Source organism: Lampris incognitus, chromosome 10, assembly GCF_029633865.1.
Source record: "Lampris incognitus isolate fLamInc1 chromosome 10, fLamInc1.hap2, whole genome shotgun sequence".
Classification (NCBI taxonomy): domain Eukaryota; kingdom Metazoa; phylum Chordata; class Actinopteri; order Lampriformes; family Lampridae; genus Lampris; species Lampris incognitus.
In genome coordinates, this window is record NC_079220.1 from 34,598,587 (window position 1) to 34,604,586 (window position 6,000).

Sequence of the window (6,000 nt, forward strand, 5' to 3'; positions counted from 1 at the left end):
GCCAGACAGCCCTCGGTGTTTCCTCTTCGGGCACAGCTCCAGGCAGGGCCGTAGTCCCTGGGCCCACAGGACGCAGCCGACCAAGCTCTCCCAGCCAAACCAGTCCAGCACCAGCTCTCCCAGCCATCAGATGAAGACAAACTTCGATGCAGATGTGGACAAAGACACTGACTGCATGGATGGTACTGGGTGAGGCCGCCGCAAACATGAATTTGTGCCACCATCTTCCCACACTGGATCGTTGTGATTATTATTATCATTATTATTGTGTTATTATTCAGATAATGATGACGATTGTTATTAACAGTTATTCCCTCTTCCCTGTAAATGTTGAATGCAATGCATTATTTGGAAATAGATCTTTATGGATGCTATAATGAGTTTGTCTTTCAGCATTGTGCCCATCTGACATTGCTTTTTGTGAGGTCCGGTGTACACATGTGAGTGTGTGTGTGTGCGTGTGTGTGTGTGTGTGTGTGTGTGTGTGTGTGTGTGTGTGTGTGTGTGTGCGTGTGTGTGTGTGTTGAACAGGCATGTGTGATTCTTGTGTACATGCGAGTAAGAAAGCCCCCATACCACAGCTGGTTCTGATCGTCTGATAGACGGCGGTGAGATTGAACGGTAGTGATTTAGGGACCGCGTCAGCAGAATATTGATGCCTGCAGTGGACGAATGGGGAAATTATAAAGCACAGAGCAAGAAATGCATCTTAATTGCTGTTTAAGTGGGCGTCTTCATTAGAGGACAGGAGAGATGGTGGGCCGCATCCCCATACGATGCAGAGGAAAAGCAGATAGATGGGTTAACACTCCTCTGCAACCCTCTATAGAGGCGAGACAGATGAGCTCATAAAGCAGGAGTCTACCAGAGGGCCGCTGGGTGAATAGACGAGCTCTTGATGCACTGTAACTACAGGAGCCCCGGATGTTTTTAAGAGACACCCTCTGAAGCTCGTGTTCCTCAGCTGACCTCATTCATGTTGGTTTCCTCTGTTTGACTTCTGTTCTTACTACGTGCTGCACTTTAAATTGTTCTTATTTTAAGCCATGCTCCCTGCACAGCATGCAGAAACCAGTCAGGATCAAATTCATGGAGCATGCATCCTCTGTCTGCATCTCAAAGCCCTGCTTCATAGTGCCGGACTGACAGCTCAGCTGTCATTGGCCAGGGAGCAGCTCCCTGAAACACACGCTGACAGGGATGCAGCGGCCAGAAAGCAGAACCACATTTTACCCGCGTAGCAGTCCGGCCCCATGAGGTCAATCTGGAGGTGATATTAATGTGCAGGACCTGTTTACTAAATTCATCTTGTTTTTTCTCTTGAAGAATAAAGGTGTGTGTGTGTGTGTGTATTCACACCTATTTATGTACTTTATCTATTTTGCTGACTGTAGGCTTTTTATTTATTTGTTTCTTTATTTGTTTGTTTGTTCGTTTGCTCATCAAGTGCCTCCCAGCTGGTTCCAAACATATTCTCCATCAGTGTGTGTGTGTGTGTGTGTGTGTGTGTGTGTGTGTGTGTGTGTGTGGTCAGAGAGGACATAACTGCGCTAAGTTGTCGGTACACCCAGACTGACCCTGCTAACATGTTTGTGGTCACCATGGCGACAGCAAAGCAGCGTTAAGACCAGTCACGTGCTCTGCCGTGCCTCTCGGCATGGAAGGAGCAGTTTGGTTTTCTTTACCCTGCCGACAAATGATGAAGCTTTTTTTGTTGGCCGCAAGCACATCAAAGGAACCAGTGTGTCACGGCGAGAGCGGGAGAGGACCCAACTGCAGACAGCGAGGACAGGCTGGGCTTGAACAAAGCTTTAATAACGCCAACACTTACAAACAGCAGGAAACGAAGGCAGGTACAGACAGCGGGAAAGCTCACAGAATGAAGTGGCGATCCGGAGACCTAGAGTCTCTGGGAGAGTCTCTGTGAGTGTCTCTGGGAGAGTCTTGGAGAGTCTCTGGGACAGTCTCTGGGAGAGTCTCTGAGAGTGTCTCTGGGAGAGTCTTGGAGAGTCTCTGGGACAGTCTCTGGGAGGGTCTCTGGGAGAGTCTGGGAGAGTCTCTAGGACAGTCTCTGGGAGAGTCTCTGTGAGTGTCTCTGGTAGAGTCTGGGAGAGTCTCTGGGAGAGTCTGGGAGAGTCTCTGGGACAGACTCTGGGAGAGTATGGGAGAGTCTCTGGGAGAGTCTCTGGGAGTGTGTGAGACGGACCGACAAAGAGCCCGAGCAACCAAGGGGCATATATACCCGGGGGGGGGGGGGATCAGGCAGATCGGGCGCAAGTGCGCAGGAACCGCACAGCCAATCGGAGACAGGAACAGGTGACTGAAGCCGGGCAATTAGGGTAACTCAGGGGATGGGACAGCCCCAATGACCCAGATCACACACCCATGGCAGAATGCACCAGACTAACTTCCAGGAATCGGCTGAAAAGCATTAAACCCAGAATGCAGTTTTCCGTTTTGTTGAAACGTGTTTTGACTTTTCACAACTATGTCTTCTGTTTTTTGTTTTTATTATTATTATTATTTATTTATTTAGCACTTCGGAACTTGTTTTGTATAACTGCCTGTCTGGTGTCCCTGTGTGTGTGTGTGTGTGTGTGTGTGTGTGTGTGTGTGTGTGTGTGTGTGTGTGTGTGTGTGTGTGTGTGTGTGTGTGTGTGTGTGTGTGTGTGTGTGTGTGTGTGTGTGAGAACAGGGTGGGAGGGTTTACATCGGCTAGCTGTAACATCCTGCTTCAGAGTATTTTGTGTTTTTGAAGACTTGTCAAAGCATCTGTCTGTCTTTGTATGCTTCCCTCTTTGTTTGTTTAAACCCTGTGTGCATTTTCCTCTCCTCTCCTCTCCTCTCCTCTCCTCTCCTCTCCTCTCCTCTCCTCTCCTTTCCTGTCCTCTCCTCTCCTCCCATTGAGACCTGCGTGGAGATAAGTGATGCAGAGCCAGACGTCTTCAAAGAGATGATGTGCTTCATCTACACAGGCAAGACCCCAACCTGGACAAGATGGCTGATGACCTACTGGCTACTGCCCAATAACTACACAGTCTTTGTGTGTGTGTGTGTGTGTGTGTGTGTGTGTGTGTGTGTGTGTGTGTGTGTGTGTGTGTGTACGCGCACACATATACATGTCTTTTGGAAGATGGCGGCGCAAATTCACGTTTGAAGCGGCCTCACCCACTACTGTCCATGCAGTGTCTTTGTCCACTTCAGCGTCTAAGTTTGTCTTCGTTTGATGGCTGGGAGAGCTTGGTCTGCTCGTCCGGTGGGCCCAGGGACCATGGCCCTGCCTGGAGCTGTGCCCGAGGAGCAAACACCGAGCTGACAGGATGCGGAAGCGGGACAGGCTAAGCTAACAACTAGCCCATGCAGACCGGCAGTTCCGACAGTCATGCTGGCTGGCGTTCGTTCTCCTGGACGGTGATTTTTTTTTTATAGTTTAGCTCTATGTGTTAGTTTGGATATGTGTGTTAGTTTGGATATATGTGTTCTTGTATTTCTTGTAGTTTGTGTTTTTGTCTTTGTGTTGCACTGCCGTGGGCTGGGGGAAGCTTTGTTTCGTTTCATTTCATGTGGGCAACTGCATGAAATGAAACGACAAAGTGTTTCTGATTCTGATTCTGATTTGTGTTTCAACATTTATTTACACACAGGAAGGTGTACTATCTGTGTATACATGATGCCCTCTCCAAAACAAGTAAAACCGAAATGGAGAACCTGCGTGAGCTATATCTCCCCCGTTTCATGAGGAACATTTCAAGTCCATTTCCGATGTTGAAAATTAAACCTCAACTGCAAACCTCCCCATCCCTGCTCACTTAACGCCCACCAGCTCCACAGAACTGTCACCTCGCTTTCACTGGGCCATCATTCCTCCTCTTTAAAAAAAAAAACCTCCACTGCTGTGGCCAGGGTTCAAATTACACAGTGGCTTCCAGGGGAGCCCTATTTTCCGGTGCAATACTACACATGTCACATGCACATGCACACATGGACGTGCGCAGTCAATTGCAGGGTAACTGCAAAACACATTCTACTGTTACTACATGCAGTTAATACTGTCAATAACATTTCCCGCCATGCAGAGGAAATCTAGCCATGCATTAACACAAAGAGACAGAAAACAACTCACTGATGCAATGTTTTTATATCACTCAAGCAACAACAATAAAGCATGACAACATCAACTACATCACATGACAGCATCGGAAGATGCCCACAGCCTCAACTGTTGGTCTTACACGAAACATAGGCTAGCAAGACAACAGTTACACTGTGATACAACACACAAACACCCACTGCATGGTAGAACATCCTGGAGGCAACGTCACTATGATAATACACCATAACACAGTACCCATCCCACTTTTGTTCAACATCTTGCAAAAACAGAAATGAAACACTAAAGGCCTAAATAAAATGACAATCAATATCACACAACATACAGCATACAGGATGCTGGTGCACAGCACACATGTCACACATTGCCTATATAACTGGCTAGCCTACCATACACCATGCAAGTCAATCTGATAACAGGCACGAGACCATCCACACTCACGGCACACCGCCACATGTGAAGTCGATCGGACGAACAGTTTTCGGCAAATCGAAGGACAGACAGACAGACAGACAGACAGACAGACAGCAACTCCTTCCATTTTAGTTAGATTATTATTCCGAGGAATTTTAAACATCCTTCTCAGGTTGTCCATCGGGAATCTGGAACACTTTATTTGTTATTTAATTTCAAGTACATGAAATGAAATGTCCTTTTCCCCAGACAAAGACAAAAACACATATCAAAAAATTAAAAGAATTACAAGAACACGTATATCCAAACCAACACATATATCCAAACCAACCCACATATCCAAACCAACACACATATCCAAACCAACACATATATCCAAACCAACCCACATATCCAAACTAATACAAATATCCAAACTACTACTACTACTTTCGGCTGCTCCCGTTAGGGGTCGCCACAGCGGATCATCCGTTTCCATTTCTTCCTGTCTTCTGCATCTTCCTCTGTCACACCAGCCACCTGCATGTCTTCCCTCACCACATCCATAAACCTCCTCTTTGGCCTTCTTCTTCTCCTCTTCCCTGGCAGCTCCATATTCAGCATCCTTCTCCCAATATACTCAGCATCTCTCCTCCACACATGTCCAAGCCATCTCAATCTTGCCTCTCTTGCTTTGTCTCCAAACCGTCCAACCTGAGCGGTCCCTCTAATATACTCGTTCCTAATCCTGTCCTTCTTCATTACTCCCAGTGAAAATCTTAGCATCTTCAACTCTGCCACCTCCAGCTCCGCCTCCTGTCTTTTCGTCAGTGCCACTGTCTCCAAACCATATAACATAGCTGGTCTCACAACCATCTTGTAAACTTTCCCTTTAACTCTTGCTGGTACCCTTCTGTCGCAAATCACTCCTGACACACTTCTCCACCCACTCCACCCTGCCTGCACTCTCTTTTTCACCTCTCTACTGCACTCCCCGTTACTTTGGACGTTTGACCCCAAGTATTTAAACTCAAATGCCTTTGTCACCTCCATTCCTTGCATCCTGACCATTCCACTGTCCTCTCTCTCATTCACGCATAGGTATTCCGTCTTGCTCCTACTGACTTTCATTCCTCTTCTCTCCAGTGCATACCTCCACCTCTCCAGGCTCTCCTCAACCTGCACCCTACTCTCGCTACAGATCACAATGTCATCCGTGAACATCATCGTCCATGGAGACTCCTGTCTGATCTTGTCTGTCAACCTGTTCATCACCATTGCAAACAAGAAAGGGCTCAGAGCCGATCCTTGATGTAATCCGACCTCCACCTTGAACCCATCTGTCATTCCAACCGCACACCTCACCATTGTCACACTTCCCTCATACGTATCCTGCACCACTCCTACATCTCTGCAACTCCTTACTTCCTCATACAATACCACACCTCCTCTCTCGGCACTCTGTCATAAGCTTTCTCTAAATCTACAAAGACACA